Below are 21,380 nucleotides of genomic sequence, written 5' to 3'. Positions count from 1 at the left end.
ACTGGGCCCCCTCAGCCACAACAAGCCCTTTTGCTTTGCTCTATACCAGCTAGTACCGCGACAATGTCCACGCATTGCAGAGCCAACTAATTTGGATCGTCTCTATTCACAGTTCTTTACACAAGAGGTTCCGCACTTAAAGATAATGATTATTAAAAGCTGGGCTTGAGTGGTGTGAATGGGTCTTACGATTCGGGATCGCCAACCATCCTCATTCTTCGGGGTTTAAATCGTTCCCTAGCTATTGTAGTAGCGGAGTATCTTGGTTCTTTTGCTAGTCTATCACACTCGAATTGGAACGTCTTCATTCTTAAATCTGAAACCAAAAACCACAACAAGAGAATCTCAAATCGAGACATTTAAGAAAAAAAGGTTCCGAGAACACATGCTGTAACTGGGTGTGGTTATGATAAGGTGGGGTTTAAAGTAAAAAACAGATAGTCAACATCTTACAAATACGTTGAGAGTTTTTAATGAAAGTATTAAGTCAACAATAGCTAGGAAACGATTTAATACCGAATTTTGAAAAGTATACTGTATCTAAGTGACATTCCCGGCGGCCATTTTCCAACATGGCGGCCAAACTATCTCATGAATGGCTTCTACATTTTACTATGGGGTTCACACAGCTTTCATTATAATATCTATAAACTTTCCTAATTTTCCAACAACAAAATGAAACAAAATGTACCTAGCCTTCAAAGCGGCCATTTTCCAGTATGGCGACCAAACTATCGAAGACAGAGCTGTGAAATTTTTTTATGATGTTCATGTGGTTACATTCATAATATGCACCAATTTTCGTACTATTTGAAGAAGAACGTGGAATACATTGATGCTGGCATTCCAGGCGGCCATTTTCCAAGATGGCGACGACAGGTCAGCAGGGGACTTTTAGTATATTTTTTGTTGGGTCAAAAACAACACATGTACCAATTTTCATCTTTTTGTTCAAATGTTCTAGGTCAAGCCCATTTTTAGCCTATCTGTCCTGGCCTATAAGTCGATCATTCCGTATACACAGATTCTTAGTAAATCCCAGGTCTGCCAACTTAAGAATTCTGTTTGAAGAGGGGAGGTCAAGTTTTAGTCTGGGTTTTCCAACACCTCGTTAACCAAAGCCGTGAAATATGCAAATCTCAATTTAATTGAGCCGATACAACTAAGATCAACCACAGTTATCATCTCTTTCGCCAATAAACCTTTTTCATATAATTGATTGCACGCTCTTCAATAATCGTATGTTAATTTTGCGCTTTTCCTCTCTTCTTCTTTCCCAATTTTCCCAATTGCAAAGTCGTACAATTCTCATAAAACCGTTTCTTGTTGCATGATCATGCTGGGGGTGACGTTCAAACGGGTCCACGAATCTCTAATAATGTAGCTAGTAAGGAGTTTTGGGACAATCCTAGTTTCCTTCCTCTCAAATCTAGCTTCTTCTCTACGCTTTAGAGCTTGAATATCACACCAACCAAAATCTATACCGCCTCTGGAGAACTGTTTAGGTCCATTGGGTTTGGATGAGAAAAGGGCTTGAACAATACTTTTAAGCTGGTGTGAAGGGCATATAATCCAGTGAATTAGTTTTCCTATGGCAAAAGGATTCTGAAAACTGGGATGGAACCTTAGATTTCCTGTGTCAGTCGGTATTGGACCCTTTAGTCCAAGCGTTCCTTTGATCAAAGCCAAATTCTCACTAGCACCATCACACACTAGCCCTACAGTACAAAATCCATAAGCATGAAACACCTCCAAAGTTTTAAAAAGAGCATCAGCAACAAAGTGTTGCTGAAACGATAATGAAGAGTTGAAATATGGTCCAATGAGATGGTAGTCTGATGTGAGATCCCTCCAGATAAATTGCAAGATATACTGTGTAGTATAGGGAGCTTTGGAGTGCTTGGGTTCAAAAATGTCATTTAGGTCATTGAAAGATTCTCTTGGCATGGCAAAACCTTTGAACTCGTTTGATTTAGAATTCCAAATCACTTTAACTTCGTCAAAAATCGTCACTCCTATTCCTTGTGGTTTTCTGTCGCCTTTTTTCTTCTTTTCCACCTGAAAGGCCCGGTACTTTTCTCCCTCGTCAGCTAAATATTCTTGGTTTATCCCGGGTTTTAATGAAAACTTCTTTGATTTCCTTTTGAAAGTCGCTTCACTTGGTAGATTTAGTATCTTGAAGCTTCTCAAAGCCTTAAAAGTTGCTGAACTTCGGTAGTAAATAGCCAAGGCAATCCAGAGAGTAATTGCGCTCCAACGGTTTGTCCTCTTACAAGTTTTACATCTTTCTTGGTCTTTTCTAAACTCTTCTTTTTCGTTTTTTTCTTCCTCCCACGCTTTCTTAAGCAACTCCTTCCTTCTTCTCAAAAATTTAGAATCATTCAAAATCGAGTTAAGTTCGTCAGTGCAGTAATTATTAATGAAGTCGGTGATAGCTTCCACTTTTTCTGATTTCAACGGATTGATCTCTGTCAAGCTCAACTTCCTTAGATTTAAGTTTAGCTTCCACTTTTGCTGATTTTCGGTTTAATATTGTTTTTGCTATCCTAAGTCTTGTTCGGCGTAGCTGCTTATTTGAGGGGGTTAAGTTTTCAACACTGAAGCTACTAGTAATGCTTTGACGCTAAGATTTTCTTGTGCGGGTTTCCGCCAAATATCTTTTCTTAGCTTTTGTTAAGCAGTTTGTTGCATATTTACAGTTTACACATTGCTTTATCTTAAGGGTTGTGGGTTTCGTGTCTGCGTAGTAAATATCACATTTTTTGATTGATATCTGACAGTTTGATAATCATATGTACCATTGTAGATTGCGTTTTTCCATTTTCAATTAATTTTAAATTAATGCCACAGCAAAATATATTTTGATTTGATGGTAACAGATAGTTAAGTTTCTCTTTTTTATTTTTTCAGTGTCTAGTTCACCTTCAGCATTCATGATATTACGCGTTTTAGTATTTTTAAAGAGAATTGATAATAAGCAGTCTCCGCTCTTTCCTATTGTTAAAGTAATTGGATCCATTTTTGCACCCAGAATTCCTATTGACTGAAGCTGTGTGACTATTAAAAATTCTTCTCCCAAGTAATCTGTCTTGGTCAAAGATAATAAAATAAATTTTCAAACACTAATTAAGATAAGTTTTATATAAATATGTACTTACATGAAACTGAAGTTGCGTGTAGTAAGCTTCATCTTCTGCCAAAACTCTGTATACATTTCTTGAAATAAGACTCTTGCCTACATACACTGGTGGAGCTTTGCAATCAGCTTGTGTTGTTTTATTTTCTGTTTGCAGATTATTTTCCACTGGGATAATAATTGCATTATGATTCTCTTTTAAACAACATTGGGTTCCCGATGATTTAAATATTTTACTAACTGGCACCGATGCATGTGACGATTCTTCAAAAACGGTTAATAGGCAACATTGTGTTGAAACTGACGTTGTTTTCTTATTTTCAGTGGATAGTTCACTTGATTTGGGTTTTACAGAAACAAACGAATTTATAACTGGAATATTTTGCATACTAAGTGTCCAATCATATTTTGTCGCCCTATCCATGGTTTTTTTACTTTCATTTTTCTTCACCGGTAACGATATATCTGGTGTATCTAGCCGTTTTTTCCGCAATATTGATACCAAAGACATAACTTAATTTAAAAAGTATCCCTAAATTCATTTAAAATTAGTCCTTTAAGTTCGTTAACGAAGAACTTATCTCCGACACGCGCTTAACCTAGCCGAACATTTCTATAAGCAGACGATAAAGTTCTCGATATATAAATTTCAGAGTCCTAACTTCTAAGAGAGGGCGCCATCTACTATCATTTTCACCCGCCTCCCCTCCTCTCGACAATTTGGAAGAAAATGCTGGATGCATTAGGCCAGTGTGGCTGAGTAACTTATAGGGAGCTAGTATATGATTCACTCATGATGCAACCTAATAGTTTAAAAGCGAAGCTAACACAGTTTCAAGAATATTTGATTTGCTTTCTGCGACTGCGACTAGATTTAGACGTAAAGGATCTGGCGTATAGATTTAACGTCTCCCCCTCTACAATTTCACGCATTTTTGATAAGTGGTTAGATATTTTGTCTGTTAGACTTGAACACTTAATTAAATGGCCCTCAAGGGATGAATTACATTTAACCATGCCTAACTGCTTCAAAGCCGCTTTCGGAAACAAACGTCGTAGTTACAATTGACTGCTTTGAAATTTTTATCGAAAGACGCTAGAGCGGAAACGTGGTCCCATTACAAAGACCATATTACTATGAAGTTTTTGATAGGTGTAACACCGCACGGCTCAGTTTCATTCATTTAAGGGGGATATTACAGAGGAATGTTATATTTTCAATAAATTAATCCCGGGTGATCTTATATTAGCTGATCGGTGGGGTTTTTCTGTGTTGAAGTGGCTGTCTCCGCTATCACGAGAAAGAAAAAACAAATAAGTCCAAAAGAAATAGGTGACACAAGAAAGATTGTTTATGTTCTTATGTTGAGAGAGTTATTGGGCTAACACGAAATAAATTTAGGATCCTCCAATCAACCATACCGATTGACTATCTGAATAAGAACTATGAAGGGGGGGCAACGAAATTAGACAATATTGTCAAAGTTTCTTGTGCACTGGTAAACGTTTGTGACTCTGTTGTTGGGTTTGATTAGTGTAGTTATTCATTCATTATTATTACCCTTTTGGATGCAACGCAAATTAAAAATCCAATGTAAAATATCACAAAAATTTTTTATTGCGATTTGAATGAGTATCTTATTATCACAAGTTGTAAAATTTTAACATTTAAAATTGTCCAATGCTTTTTTTAAAGCGGGAATTTTTAATAAAATGCAAATGTTATGAAACTTAACAACCAAATTTTTTTATCACACTTGCTTAGTCGATTTAGGTCTACCCCTGGGTTTTGTGATAGTCTCATTAGCCTTAGCTTTCAAACATTCCACGCAAAACCATTTCTTGGTGCTAGGAGCTTTTTTAATGCTTAGGCATTTAAACGGAACCATCGGTACTGGCAATTTTCATTGTCACAGGCGATAATTTTTCCTTCTTCACATTGACCACAATAACAATGAGATGGATTATCATTCTTTTAGGCTTTAGTATTTTCCATGTTTCGAGGTAGTTGTGTTCATTTTTTGCGGGGAATTCTAGCTGTGAAATAGTACCTCACAAGCTCCGGAAAGATGCATTTGTCGAAAAAATTATTGGCTTTATCCTATAAATCGTTGTAGAACTGATGATTTGGAAATATTATTTCAACTTTTATCCCTTTTGGGGTCCATATCACAAAATCAGCATATTTTAATTGGCACACAAACATCTGAACTTGAACTTGGTAAAAATAGGAATGTTTTTCTTCTAGTTTGAAATCGCCCGAAGCTTCGTCAAATTTCAAAGGGGAATATTTTGTATTTACGAACTGTTCAATCGTTGATTCTCTTCCTGAATATGTGCACTTGATCTCAAGCACACCAGTGCCACAACATTTGAAAGATAAAATTCCGTGTGGTGACGCCCCCATAAATGGACGATTTGGGTTTATCGTAAAGCCCGATTTTCTCATCGCTAAATTTTCATGCTTTGATGTGTTTACCTCAAAATATTTTTTACCAGCCTCATCTTCATGTTCTTTGCCCCATTCTGTTGCTTTAGAATAAAATACCACTTCTGGATGGCATATAGATTTCAGTAAACTAACTGATGGTTTTGAGGGATCGGTGTGGCATACTAATTTAGCGCTAGATGAACTAATTCTTGCTGCTTTTTGGGAGTACCAAACCTTGCTCTCAGCCTGCGCTCTAGTTATTAATTCTATCTTATCACATTGCTCCTTGGTAATACGTTCCATGATTTTAGGTACAGGAAGATCAGTTGCTTCGCTTTCAAAGAGGTTTGTTAAGGTTGGAGGAAGTTCCGTTGACTTTGGAATGTATCCTTTATTGTAAGGGCCAATAAGTGACAAAATCACTGGTTTAGAATTTGATTTTGACAAGCACTTTAAATATTCGTTGAATTCCTTTTCCGGATTAACCAATTTTTTCTTATTTTGCTGCCTGGTTGGCGTTATATCGTCAAACACTAATCGCTCCAAACGTTTTTTACGCTGCTTGTCTGATGAAAGTTAATATCTCGCTTGAATGGAACTTGTTTTAAATGAGGCACAAGCCATTTGTTTAATTTTTCAGTCAAAGACTGATTTTTCAAAATTGAGGCTCCCTCATCAATTGAAAACAATATCGCACCCAGGTGAGAACATTACTCTCCGAGCCCGGCCATACAAGAACCGTGGGCTGTTAATATTTCCCCCGGCCATACAAGAACAGTGGGCTGTTACTATTTCCCCCTCTTTTCTTGCAACTATCCAATTATACAAATGATTCTCAGTCGCTTTTTGAGAATGCTTAACCTTTGTAAATGGTAGTAATCAAAATAGGTTCAAGGTTTATGTAAAATGGCAACTAAAATCAACCCTTTATATAATAGCGTTTCGCACTTATCTTTCCCAAAACCAATTTCAATTTTTTGTATAATTTTCTGACTAGAATTGTACTTATATTGCCGTTTGTTAGGAAAGTATAAGATTCTAGGCTTTTGTGATTCTTCATTTCCTCTAGTGTCACAGAGTTTGTCGTATGTAAAAGATACATAGAAATATCTGGGAACTGAACCCTTGGGCCTTGGCCATTCTGATGCTTCACTGGTATAATTATCAAGTTTCTCTTCGTAAGGATCGAAACTAACAAACTTTAGGAACTTTTTTATTCTGGTAGCGCTCCGCGAGGACTCAAAGGAAAACGCTATTACTGTAAAGTAGCAAAAACAATTTGATTGGTCGGTTACGACAGTTCAAGAGTCCACCGCTAACCTAGCCGGCGCTAATGACGAATTATTGGCAGCACTGTAAAGCGTCCTTTTTTAAAAATTCACAACCGTCAGAAAACTTGAACGAACCTCATCTAAAGTACGTTGTATGCAAAAATTTTTTTTACATTTTGAAAGATAGACTTATTTTTAAGAATTTGAATGTTTATTAACATAAGCTATTTAAAAATGTACTGTGAGCAAAATAATCAATGTTAAAATATAAAATTTGTGAATTTTTTGGTAGAAAATCAAAATGTCAGGTATGACTTTCAATGGTGCGGTGAATGGCTTGACATTAAATGTCAATTACGAAAACGGAGGTCGCCGAGGAAGAGGTGGTCGTAGAGGCAGAGGGGGTCGCCAAGGTGACAACAAAAACCCTTATAAGCGTGGTGGCAAGCCGCGCACCTGCTACAAATGCAGAAAACCTGGGCATTTCATAAAGAATTGCCCAGAAATGAAAGGTGAAACATTTTTCTTATTATCTGTCCCAGCATCCTTTTTGTAACATCGTGTATTTTTAGATGGAATCGAACAAACCGAAATGGATATAGCAACTTTGGCCACAGATGGAAGTAGCGGCTCAGGCAGCAAATGAAACTGTTCCTGCTACAGGTGCAACAGTTTTAGAGGAAAATAAATTACCAAATGAAGGGGAGACAAGCGTTTAAAAATGAAAAAAAAAATTTAAAAAAAAAAACTTTATTTAAAATGTTTTATTCCGGTGCGGGGGAAAAAGTTGGAAAATAAAAGGCAATTAGCTCATTGTAATGAAGAAAGTTCCTGTTTCATATAAAGATTTTTTGTCTTGCTTAAACTTTTAGTATATTGCTAAATTTTTATTTAGCTTGAAAAATAATTCAAATTTTAAAAAATAAACAAAAAAATATTTAAATTGAAATAAATATATAATAAATTTAACATAAAATATGTAAAAAATGTAAAATTTAATGCCTTAAAAAAACTAAAATGTAATAAATGAAACTAAAATGTAAATCAAAAAATTATATTAAAAAAATCAAATTCTATGAAAAATGCAGGAAAATTTCTTCAATTTTTTACAGAACTTCTTGAAGAACCTATATTTAAGAATCAATTAATGAACTGGTCCCGAGGATCAGTAACCCCATGCACTTCTTAAATTTAAAAACTACTCCATGCAATTAATAAATAGGTTTTGAACCAGAGGGATTGTGGTATTTTCATATAAATATAATAAAGATATCATTTTGTTTTACCAGTGGTCCCTTTTTGATTTCTACCTTTAAAATTAATGTCCCTATTTTACCCTATTTTTATTGTAAAAAGACCCTTTTTGCCCTTTTTTGAGATTTTGGTGGGAGCCCTGTCATCGGGGGAAAGAAAAATTCGGTCTGACAGAAAAATAACGAAATTCGTCAGCAAAATCAAAAAATCTGCATAAATACAAGAAAAACAATAGTAACTTGTAGAAATCGGACATCTTTGAGAAAATACTATACCTGTTTGAGAATGTATATGACCCCTTTATGAAACCCAAAGCACTTACCATTTAACTTTTATTTTTTATAGTTAATTTTTGTAAAAATATTTATCACCAAAAATGTTTTCGGGAATTTTGTTTCTTCAACTTTCATTGTTCCTCCTTTGTGAATATCTCTTATGAATTTGTATTTATTTTGTTTTCTCCTACACCTTATTGTTTATTGTTGAAGGGGGTGGCGCGTCGCCGCGCCGAGCACCGATACCAAGGGTATATTGTGCGCCCCGAGCTTGTTAGACTACGAAGAGTCCTGTCGCCTCGATGAATCGGAGAATCCGATTGGCCGAGACAGTAGAGAACTGGTGAGGTTCCATAGTGTGCATGTCGAAATGCTCGAACCTCATGGCCGCGAGGTAGTCGCAGCTACAGAGGATATGGGAGGAGGTTTCCTCTACCTCCCGGCAGAACCTACAGAGTGGGTCATAAACGATGCCCAATAAGTGCAGGTGTCTATTCAGCCGGCAGTGTCCAGTGAGGAGACTGGTGACCAGCCTAATTTTGTTTTTGGTGAGGGCAAGCAGTTCCTTTGCCCTAGTGATAGAAGGACCCGGGACAAACTCCTTGGCCTGTCTCTGTCCATCCATGTCAAGCCAGAGCTGCAGTTGAAGTGCAGACATCCGGCAGTGAATCCTATGGCGAATGATGCCATGGGGGATGGGAACCGCAGGCTCTGGTCCGAAGAACTTCGCCTCAGCCCCCCTTTTGGCATACATATCAGCCCTCTCATTGCCCAGGTATCCGCAGTGCCCTGGCACCCACAGCAATTGAACCTTGTTGCGGGCAGCCAAAGAGCCCAGCAGATCCAGACAGCTGAGCACCAGTCTGGAATCGACAAGGCACTGATTTAGCGCCTTGAGGGCGGCCTGACTATCCGAATAGATCTGAATCGTCCGTCCGCGATAGTTTTTCTTGTTGCAGAAATCCGCGCATAAACAAATGGCCATGATTTCCGCCTGGAAAACGCTGGCATAGTTGCCAAGGCTCTCGTAAAAACCAAACTTCTTGGCCAAGCAGTAGATCCCGGCACCAACTCCAGAGTCCGTCTTAGAGCCGTCCGTGAACCAGACGGACTCCCCCCCAGTCCCGAGGACTGGGGTTGTCTCCCAATCAGCGCGACTGGGAAAGTGCACGCTGAAGGGCTTGTCGAAGTGGTATGATATAACAGATTTATCTGAGACCATCACAAGTGATGGCTCAGTACTGCTGTACTCACTGAAAAGCTTGGTGTGACTGAAGTCCCACTGCTTGGGCTTCCACCAGCCGAGGTTGTTGAGCCTACAGGCTCCCATAATAGCTTCCTCCTCAATAAAAAGGTGAAGAGGAAGCATATTGAGAAGGATTTCCAGAGAAGCTGTGGGGGCTGTTCTCATGGACCCCGTGATACCGATGCACGCCAGCCTTTGAAGCTTGCGTAGTTCATCTTGGGCTGTTTTAAGGCGAACCCTGGGCCACCAGACAAGAGCTCCATAGGAGACCACTGGCCTGATGATCCTGGTATAAATCCAGTTTACAGCGCTAGGGCTTAAGCCCCAGGACTTGCTGACTGTACTTCTTAAACGCCAAAATAAAATTTTGGCCTTCTTGATACTCAGATCAAGGTGGGACTTCCAAGTAAGCTTGGCATCGAAAGTCACGCCAAGGTATTTGACCTCGGAGGACTTCTTTAAAACCTGTCCAAAGAAGGAAATATCGTTGAATAGGTCATTAGTCCTTTTCCGAGTAAACGGTATAAGGACAGTCTTGTTGGGATTGACGGTTAGGTTAACACCCCTACACCAATCCTCAACATCATGCAAGACAGATTTCATCAGTGCAGCGATAGTTGTAGGGAACCTCCCTGTAACAATCACTGCGATGTCATCCGCATAGCCAAAACAGTGACATCCCCTCTCCCCGAGTCGACCCAGCAGCTCATCCACCACCAGGCACCAAAGAAGAGGGGAAAGAACCCCTCCCTGAGGACAGCCATGGTCGGTGGAGATCTCCAAGGTTTCCCCGAGAAGAGACGCCGTCACCCTGCGATACGTGAGCATGGATTTTATCCAACGACACAAAGTGTCGTCAATACCAAACCGCTCCGCAGCGCGAAGGATGACTTCACTAGAGACCCTATCAAAGGCACCCTCAATATCAAGGAAGATGGCCAAAGACATCTCCTTGAATTCGATGGCCCTGTCAAGGCAGTTCAAAATGCCATGAAGCGCCGTCTCTGTGGACTTGCCTTTCTGATAGGCAAACTGAAAAGTGGACAGGGGTGTGTGGGAAAGAACACCATCCCGCAGAAACCTGTCCACCAATTTCTCTAAAGTCTTTAGGAAGAAAGAGGTAAGACAGATAGGTCTGAATGCCTTAGCCTCAAGATAGCTCGTCTTCCCAGGTTTGGGAATAAAGATAACCTTCGAGCGCTTCCAGACATCTGGAATATGCGCCAGAGCAATGCAGGCTCTAAATATCCTGCACAGATAAGGGCCAATGGCGTCTATGCCTTCCTGGTGGAGGGCGGGAAAGACGCCATCTGGGCCAGGGGACTTGTAGGGCTGAAACGAGTTTACAGCCCACTGAAGTCTAGAGTATGTAACTACCTTATTGGCGATGCCCCAGTCCGCCCTGTGCGCTCTCCGAAAGTGCACGGGGGGAGCGCCGGTGCCTGTGAGGTCAAAGGCCTTGGAGTCCGGGAAGTGTACCTTAAGCATATGCTTAAGGGTATCAGTCCCTGACTTGGTAAACTCACCATCTGCAACCTTGATGGTGCTGAGCTGGTGAGTGTTATCATGAGCCAGGATCTTCATGATTTTGGCAGTAGCGGGGGCATCAGAGATGCTACCGCAAAAGTCCCTCCAGGAGTTCCTCTTGGCCTCCCGGATGGCTTTATTATACTTATTGAGGGTCTGTCTATAAATAGTCCAGTCCCCAGTCCTCTTAGCCCTATTAAAGAGTTTCCGAGTGAGCTTGCGAAGCTTGCCAAGTTCCGAATTCCACCAAGGAACGAGCCTTGGCCGGCTGGCAAGCTTCGCTGGACAGTTGTGGTGGTAGGAATCGATAATGGCATGTTGCATGAGATCAACCGCCGAATCAAATTCCAGCACCGAGGAAAGCTTTGGAGCATTACCTCTGAGAAGGTGGCGAAGTTCCTCCCTGTAGCCGGACCAGTCGGTCCGACGGGGGTTACGCAGTTCCGTCTTAACCGAAGTTGACTTGACCGCAACCGAGAAGCAGATGTGCCTATGGTCCGAAAGAGACGGTTCATCAGACACATGCCAGTTGGAAACCGACAGACTGATATTGTCTGTGGCCAGGGTGACATCAATGACCTCCTTTCTGTTAAAAGTAACGAAGGTTGGCTCATTGTGCCTGTTGAGAATATGCAGGTTCGTACCGACCAGATATTCAAGCAGTTCATCACCACGTCTGTTGCAGTCACTGCTGCCCCACGTGACATGGTGGGCATTGGCATCACAGCCCAAAATGAGCCTGTCCCCCTGCCTCTCACAGCGGTCGACAAGAGCGACAACCTCCTGTGGTGGAGGGGAACCCGTGGCATCATGGGGAAAGTAAGCGGACGCCATGGTAAGGCCAGTTGCCTCTCCAAAAGAGGAGGGCATTACCTTAATCACAGCAGTATCCCTAGTGAGGTAGTTCGGAACCGGAAGGATATCAAGACCCTTCCTGGTCAGAACACACGCCCTGGGGTTGGGTGAGGTAAAGTCATAAGAGATATTACCTGCATTCTTTAAACCAAGGATTTTACCTTACTTCCATTATAATAATCTACTAACTTTATTATGTAATAAAAGGGATTTCTGAAGTACTGATACTGCTGAAAAAGGCTGACGACAATACATTGCGTTTATGGGTAACGTTGGTACTGCAACTAAAAATTGTACTGACTGCAGCTTCATCTATCAATAACCATCATTTATAAAACATGTTAAAAGTGGGTCAATTCAATTGTAGTCCTTTGAATTAAAATAATTGTGGACTATTATTTTTTTAAAAAAAGGTAAACTGTCAATACTTTACTTGGCAAATCACCGTTGACGACAGTGTTATTTCTTGCGTTAAATAGCTATCAATTTACACAGAAATGTTACGCTGGGGAGGAATGTGGTTATCTGCTGTAGAAAACGTTGCCTTTTTTTTAAGATTTGATTCATTTGGATAGAAATGCCAATTTCTAATTAATACAAAGGAGAATATCAAAATAAAAGTAACAGATAAAAGCACATGTGTATTAAAGAAGAAAACTACATTGTTAACACTGTATATATGTATATTAAGTGACTGTGTTATTCTCTATTACTATTCTCCCTTGATTTGACTATATTAGATAACAGTATCTTAAATTATTTAGCGGTACTGCTACCTTAGTTACCAGCAAACTCGATTTTTAAACTTGGGTCCCAAGTAGCCAAGTTTTTTTTTTGACCAAGGCTTACCGAAATAGACTGATTTAACAATTATATATAAAGTGTATTATATTTAAAGGGTAAGAGAATCGTCGTTTACATTTTCGTTAATTTGTATAAGAATACTTAGAAGAATGTATAGAGAGTTCAAATTTACCAACCATTTTGCTCTAACACTAATAGTTATTACGTAAAGTTCATTTAAACATAATTCATTTCAAATCACGTTGGGAAAATGGTCGGCCATTTTATTTTCCTTGTGACGTAACTAACATGTATATTCGTAATTGGCTAGGCCTCTAGAGGAGACCGGTAGAGGGAACATAGATCTTGGAATATATGTCTTTCCTAGAGATACACCTTAAAATAATGATGCCCACTTATTCCCCCTGTAAAAAATTAAGCCTAGAAACGTATCTCTAGATTTATTTTGTTTACCAATCTCATTGAATAGGATTTCTTAGTCTTTCCTAAACGTCATTGCGTTGAAACTTCGAAGAAAAAATTATCTTATTCGATTAAGCGTTGTGCAATTGTGTATTTATTTATTTCTTTATTTATTTATTGTTGTTTGGCACATAAAGTCAGAAATTGACTTGTGGAGACCGTCTTGTACTACTGACAGTTTTTGTTATCACAGCTGATTGTATATAAGGTGTTTGTTTCAATTTTTCGTGGTTAAAATTATTAAGAAATGGCAACCGCGGCGTTCAGCTCTAGCAGCGATTCAGAGAATGAAGTAAATCAGGAGTCTGATTATTCCATAGCATTTAGTGATTCGGTTTCTGAGGATGAAGAGCCGGATGGGGGAATTATTAGGCCTAGGAAATTTAGGAAATCTTGCCCTCGGAGCTCAGCCTTATCAATTTGAGCCTGATGCTCCTCCACCACCTGTGCAAGAGAATGAAAATGTTGCAATTGAAGTAGAAGGCCATGAAAGGCTAAATAACAACACATGATAAGCAGTGAAAATGATCAAGGTAACGGTGTGGCTAACTGGTAATATACACAATTTTACTATGTAGGTGTTCTTGTGGAAAATGCGAACCGATGAACTCTATTGAAGAGAGCATTTGTTGCCAAGAGGTTCCAAAGATTTGGAATAGAGTAAGGGATGGTGATAGCTGCATTACTCAACACCCAGCAACAAATTATGTTTATTTGAACATATACGCCTTGGAGGCGGCGGTGTATGATTATTGTGATAATAACTTTGTTATCCCAAATGATGCTACAATTCTATATTTATATAATATAATATTATTATTATTATATATATATATATATTATATAATATTATTAATTTTTAGAGTCAAATTTGATTAAAATTATTTAGAACATACCGCTATATTGCCCATCGGAAATTTACCAGGTGGATTCATAAAAGGCTAGGGCGACGTCAAAGACGACCTATTCCAAGCTGCGTCTTAAGCAAGTAGTCCACTAAGCCTTGTGAAACCGTACCGTTAACGTAACGTCACTTATCCAAATACGTACAGAACGCCATCTGATAGCGTTTCTTAAACGACGCTTTCGGACTTAGGTAATGGGCGCCCTCTTTCGGATGATTTACGAACTTAAAACGGTAACGATACGGTTACGCAAGGCTAAGTGGACTACTTGCTTAAACCACAATCAGAAGATCCTTTCCATCAGAAGAATATTCCGGATTTCGCTATCCACGATTTGACGAATAATTATAAATAAATTAAAATAATTAAAATATTAAAGAAATTTACGGAGTCATCATATTTAATTGCAATTTATTTATAATTATTAAAAACTTGATAAATTTTATCCTTCATAGTCCTTTATATTACTCTTAGCACGCATATTGGCTATCGGAAATTTACATGATGGATTCAGAATATGCTACAACACCAATTAGAACAATCAGAAGAATTTTCAGGATTTTTTTAAATAACATTTCTAAATTTCATTCATAAAAATTAGCGAGGAAAGATAGATGTGACAGACGAAATTATTATGGGCCTTTATATGAGGATAAAATATGCCAGTTACCGGATCTCACAATTATTTTTTCTAGATATTAGCCATGATAGAGATTGATAAATAAACTGCAATATTCATTGTTAATTAAAAAAAAATTTATTTCAAGTTGATTTGAATCGTTTCTTCTGCATGTATGTTTCAATTGCATCCGACTTGTCAGGATGAACATACTTTGCACTTAGTGGTTGTGGGATTGTAGGCGGATCTAATTCTCTTTCGTATAAATCTATTGCGTCAGTCATAGTAAGTTCCGCTCTTTCAAGTAATATCCCAAAGAGATTTTTTACGTAGTCTAAAAAAATTGTTTACAATTCAATAACTAGACTTATTTTTAATTTAACTTTTATATAATTAGAATAACCATATGTTGATGGCTCCCTAATAGGTTTGACACTATATTCCCCTTGTTTAGATTTAGGAAATGAAACGCTATAGCGTAAAGTACCATCGGCTTTACGAGCTTGGAGTTTGTTAGAATTTTCATTAAAATTTGAAACGGAAAAGGTCAATCTGGAAAACCACATAAAACAAATTAGAGTTTTACATAACTATGAAATGTATGTTGAATTTACCTAGCCTACATTTTTATGTAAGGGTAATACACACTTTTGCTTACAAAGTGCAATACTACACTGTGGTACGCTTCAACATTTGAAGTTTGAACAATGGGTGATAACTGAATTATATCACGGCTGGCCAGTTTGACAATATAGGCCAACTTATTATACGCTTCTGATGCTAAAATGATTATTTTAGACCCAAGTAAATATCATATAATATAGTGCATTTATGTTATTGAATTACATTCTTCAAGCCAGTCTTTGGGTGAGACAATTTCATCATGTGCACAACTTTCAAATAATCCATCATGAGCACTATGTTTATTGGTAACATGGCGTAGCACGGAAAGCCATTTGTCCCTCGCTAACTCCCCATTTCCGTTACTTGATACTGCGCACCAATAAACGTGATTAACAATACTGCGCTTCCATTTTAGAAGTATTTCACATTTTTTGGCCTTCCCGGCAGACTCAATTTTTGTTTTAACTCCTAAAAACAAGTAATTAAAATTTATTATGTTTGCTAAATAAGGTTTTAAGTGCTATATACCTTTCGCAAGATGCCAGCAATCAAATAAATGCTTTACGGCAGGGTGTTCCTCTCTCATGAAACGGCGAATACTCTTGTGTCGGTCAGTTACAAGAGTTCCTACCGTGACATCACTCACTGATAAGTAACGCAAGACCCTCCGTAAACCTTCCAATTCCATGGCTTGACTGCTACTAACTTTGCTTTAAAAGTAAATAATATGGTATTTAAATGCAACCACTGCCCGACTTTTAAATAAATTTAGACTTTACCTGGACCAATTCTAGATGTATTATTTTATTGGTGGTGCTTTCCATAAAACAGTAACTCGCATACAACGCAGAGTAACCGGGTGAATCACACCTTCCGTCTCCACCAATGTTTATAGTCTTCTGATGCCGTTAATAACTCGTCTTGCTGTCTTACCCATGCCTTTAATTGGAAAATAATTTTTGAAATTTAAACGAGAGACTGGTAAATTTAATAACATGCTTGTCACAGGTCAGTTAAAGTCATGGAATTTGAATCTCAAAATCTTGTGACAACTCTGAATTAAACAAGTTGGGAAAGCCAAAAATATTACCTCTCCGAGTAGAGAAGACTATCACTACCCAGTTATTTAACCTGAATATTCATTTACTTTTGCTTTTTGTTAATCAACTGTAGGGCATTAAGTGAGAATTAAGCTTAATAATGAAACCCTTTATTCAAAAATATACCTTTATTTGTCTGAAATTTCATACAATCTCAAATACTAGACCCAAAAAGGAGTGTTTTGCGTTGTTTGTTTATATTTCAATTAGAAAACATCATCGGTCGAAACAATTTCAACAGCAGCTTTTTCACACTCAGCCTCCAAGGTATTATTTTTTCGTTGCCAATTAAGGATTCCAAATGAACACATGGTTCATCGTCGTTAACTTCTTCATGACTTGAGTCATTTTCATCATGAAATTCACGTGTATCGGAATGACTAAGTGAAAATAGTGAGAAACATTAATTCTATTTCTTTAAGCCTCGGACAAAATGTCTAAAATGGTTTGGCAATTTCATCCGATCTCAAAACACAAAACGGAGCTATTACACTCGTAATAATGTAAGTCATATTTAAGAAATATCGTGATTATGATTTATTCTAAGTTACCATATTTCGCAAACAAACAAAATGTTACACATAAAATCAGAAATCCGTAAAATGGCCAAACTTCAAACCTTTGGTAGGCCGATCATTACGTACTTTTCAAGGAACTGCGATAGTTCTTTTTCATCGGCACTATCAATATCGGACGACTCCACATTCACTACTGCGGGTAAATACCATTTATCTTCAATGAAAATTCCCAATAAATGTCCTTTTTCTGCCAAAACGTCTTCTTGAATTCTAATTCTTTTGAAACCATTTAACATTTACCATGGTACTTTAAAAACATTAATTCCACTTACTTGCTTCCGTCCAAATAACAGTAAGCCTACTTCGGTACGGAGTAACCACCGATCGACATTTTCATGTCGGTACATGTGTCTCACAAATTGTATAGAAGGGTAACACATCTTAATGGGTCTTCATAAATGTGGTCAACTTAATTATGTGAGAGCGCATCAATAAGAATTGTAACCGGAATGCCATTTAAATAGCCAAAGCTGGCGATCATGGATAATTGTTGTAGTTGTGGGTAAACTAGTGTATTCTTATAAAATAGCCTTGAAATGTTTGGTGGACAACACTTGCAAAATCACCAGATACTCTTTGTAGTATATTCCATGCGTTATACTTCGCAGCAAATGAAGACTTTCCACTATCCATCTAAAACAAAGAATGACTAAATGTTTAGCTTGCTAATTCAGACGTTAGTTTTAAGTTATATTAAACAAAACCTTCCTTAACTCTCAACATTAAAAAACAAACTGAGAAGAGTTTCCCGTCTATATAGGCACTAAACCTTTGATAGTCTTTGGATCTACCCACATGAAATATCTGCACGAGGTTCCTTTTTCAGAAACAATGTTTTTACAAACTATCTAATATACAGGGTGTTTCTCATAAGTCTGCTATAAATCAAGGGGCGTGTTCTTTGGGTCAAACTGAGTGGAAGGGTCAAAGAACATGGGGTGTACAAGAATTTGCAACTGAGATATGGTCCCCCAAACACTGGCTCCTAAAACAAGAAAATGTTCGAAAATTTAGAGTAAAACAAATTCAGCCTCATCAACTTGTTTAGAAACCTGAGACAATTTTAATAGTCTTCCTTCTAGCATCGTTAATGAACTTTTACCTGGCAGAAGTGTATTAAATGGGTAGAAGTGTGCCTACTGTAGTAAAGTAAATTCAAGGTATCATTGAACCTTTCGGTTGGTATATTTTGTACAAGAAATCTCTGTGATAGTAGAATAGTCTGGTTCAGGCGGACTTGATGTGGTACGAAAATCTACAGTCGTTTGAATACACAATGTTAACCCTCGTAGAAAAAAGTAGTAGTACTCAAGTTTCACTAAACAAGACTATAGCGATTGAGGTGAAAAACGAAGGCCATATCGGACGTGACTTCATAGTTTGGTAATTTTTTATATTTTGAATATTGTAGGGCAAATGGAGGCCATAAAGTTGTGCGACATACCACCGAGGGACTGCCTCATTTCGAACCAAGTGAATGAACTACCAAACTGTGTGGGTAACATTTTAGACTTGATTCTTACCAATGTCAGCAGTGAAATACTTGCGACTCCGTTAGTCAAAGTTGATAAGTTTCATCCACCCTTGATTATAAACTTTCTAACCGTCATCCCAAATGATCATAATCCTCAAAAGTACATAGCATATAAATCTGGAGACTATTATGTAGACAATCGTACATCACAACCTTGGGTGTTCCCCAAGGTTCAGCTCTGTAGTGCTGGGCGGATCCGATTACTAGTAATCAAGTAATCGATTACTTCTTAAATAGTCGGCAGGATTCGGTATTCGGATCTCTATGAGCCCTTGACGATTACTTTCAACGATTATTTTTTTTTCGGATCCAACTCCAACAACTCCTAGTTCGGAACCATAGTTCCGAACTAGGATCTTTATTGAATTATATAAAAACGTCTTGGTTTGGACCAAGGCCGAAAAAACAAACGATATGTGTGAGGTTTATCAATTGACTGAAGTTCAGATATTGAAATTTTTTTATAGTTATATTTATCCACTCAATCCTTAATCAATATTTAATTCAGTCAACTGATTTTACTGTTAATCGATCTAGTCCCTCTAAATTAATTGAAAAAATTACATATTTACGCTTTTTCAAGAACAATTACATTTTCCGAAAACATTTTATCATGATATTAATTATTCTGAATGGGGTACGTGTTGAGGGTACAGTATTGAATATTTGTAATGTTCTACTGGATGTCTAAAAAGAGCAAGCGAACTTTGGCATAACTCGAATGGAAAATGTAAATATTTAATCGTGGATGCCAAACAAGGGTGTTATGCGAATTTATACATTTAATTTCGTATATCGAAATGCTATATTTCTATTGTCGCCTCTATGATGGTAAAGTTGCACTGGAACTTCCATTTCCGTACTTAAGAATATCTTGGTCATAACTCAGTCTATGGTAATATTGGCTGAGTGTGTTGCGACGGCTCAGATGACCCATACACTGAAACCACTTGTGATTATAAAATGCCATATATTGGGAAAATAGAGGAAGGGAGGGGGTGTCGGAGTTAAATGTGACCTTCTTGGCATAACTAGTAATGAATGATGTGTTTAACCATATTATTTCCGCGGGAAATGAATATAACAAGTAATGAGAAGTATTTCTGTTTATGTGATCTTTCCCCTTTACCACACAGGATAAACTTTCTTTCTTTGTCTTAAGTGGACGACATTCACTGTAAACGACAGTCTTATCAACAACTTAAAACAGATATAAACTTCTTTTGGTGCAAACTTGAAAATTTGTCAAGCCAGCGACAATTAAAACTATGTCGGTCAAGGTGCTCGCAAGTTAGTGAGTATCGACACGAAATCCCTTCAAAATAATTAAATTCATGATAAAATGTTTTCGGAAAATGTAATTGTTCTTGAAAAGGCGTAGATATGTAATTTTTTAAATTAATTTAGAGGGACTAGATCGATTAACAGTAAAATCAGTTGATTGAATTAAATATTGATTAAGGTTTGAGTGGATAAAAATAACTAGAAAAAAATTTCAATATCTGAAATTTCAGTCAATTGATAAACCTCACACATATCGTTTGTTTTTTCGGCCTTGGTCCAAACCAAGACGTTTTTATATAATATCTGTCACTTCAGTCTTAATGTAATTAAATTTTGAATAATTATGTTTGCTTTACCGTCATACATTTGCACTCTAAAATATAATGGTGCATTCAAACACCATATATGCTGTTTTTTCCAGTGCCAAAAAAGACATCATTTAGGGTGTACTTTAACCCCATTTCTATGATCAATTCACGCCATTTACTAAGATTATATATTAAGAAAATATTAGGCATTTAAGCACCATTTACAGTCGCTTTTAACATCTTTTTTAGACAATCTGTTGAACTTCTAATATTACTTAGTTTAATGGTTTAAAAAATAGGGAAAAAGTAAGCTACCTATGTCACATTATTAAACCAAGTGAAGTGAAATAATTGTTAAATATTTATTATAATCACTACACCACAGACACGTGGTAAGTCTAAGTTTTCCAAGAGATCTAGCTAATTATTGTGTCCAATCACGATGGTTAAAACATGTATCTACCTGGGCTCGAACCTGGGACTTCCCCCGTGTGAAGCGGGCGTGATAACCACTACACCATAGATACGTGGTAGCATTGAGTTTTCCAAGAGATCTAGCTAATTCTTATGTCCAATCACGATGATCAATACATGTATCTACCAGGGCTCGAACCGGGGACCTTCCGCGTGTGAAGCGGACGTGATAACCATCACACTACAGATACGTAGTAACACTGAGTTTTCCAAGAGATCTAGCTAATTATTATGTCCAATCACGATGGTCAAAGCCGTACTTCTGTAATTAAGTAAAATTAACATACTTAGACTTAATTGTTTTGATCAAGCTGGCCGATAGCACACCCTGAATACTTAATTGTTAATTTAAGATAATTCCGAAAAGTATCTTCGCTGTAGTTTTTAAGTTATCGGTGGGGAAAAATCACGAAAAACCCATGTTAATCTCCATAGGAAATTAGCAAAAGCGGGTGAATATTACTTTAACGTTACAAAACGGTATCAAGTCATATCTACAAGTTTGACCAAGGTCGATATTGAAGAAAAATATCAAGAATCCTTTGAATTATTTTCAAATAAAATTTGGAACATTAAACAAAAGGAATCAGTGGAGCTAAGGGCTGAATTGATGGGAAACGTAACGACTTTAGTGGACCCCGAGTCACAAACTAGTAAGTGTCATTGTTTTTCCTTTACTATACACAACCACAA

At 37.7% G+C, this 21,380-nt stretch overlaps 1 non-coding gene across 1 annotated transcript; it reads right to left on the bottom strand.

Annotated features, from left to right (window-relative positions):
* Positions 1-20,805: 20,805 nt before the first annotated feature.
* TRNAV-CAC (transfer RNA valine (anticodon CAC)) lies at positions 20,806-20,878 on the bottom strand. Its single transcript has one exon. It is a non-coding gene; the product is annotated as a tRNA-Val (tRNA).
* Between the last annotated feature and the right edge of the window lie 502 nt (positions 20,879-21,380).

This window comes from Phalangium opilio, unplaced genomic scaffold (assembly GCF_054372755.1).
Source record: "Phalangium opilio isolate 3A_F unplaced genomic scaffold, DU_Popi_V2 ptg000061l_1, whole genome shotgun sequence".
NCBI lineage: Eukaryota > Metazoa > Arthropoda > Arachnida > Opiliones > Phalangiidae > Phalangium > Phalangium opilio.
Note: the sequence above shows the minus strand (reverse complement) of the source record. Positions and strands in the feature narration are given on the sequence as shown.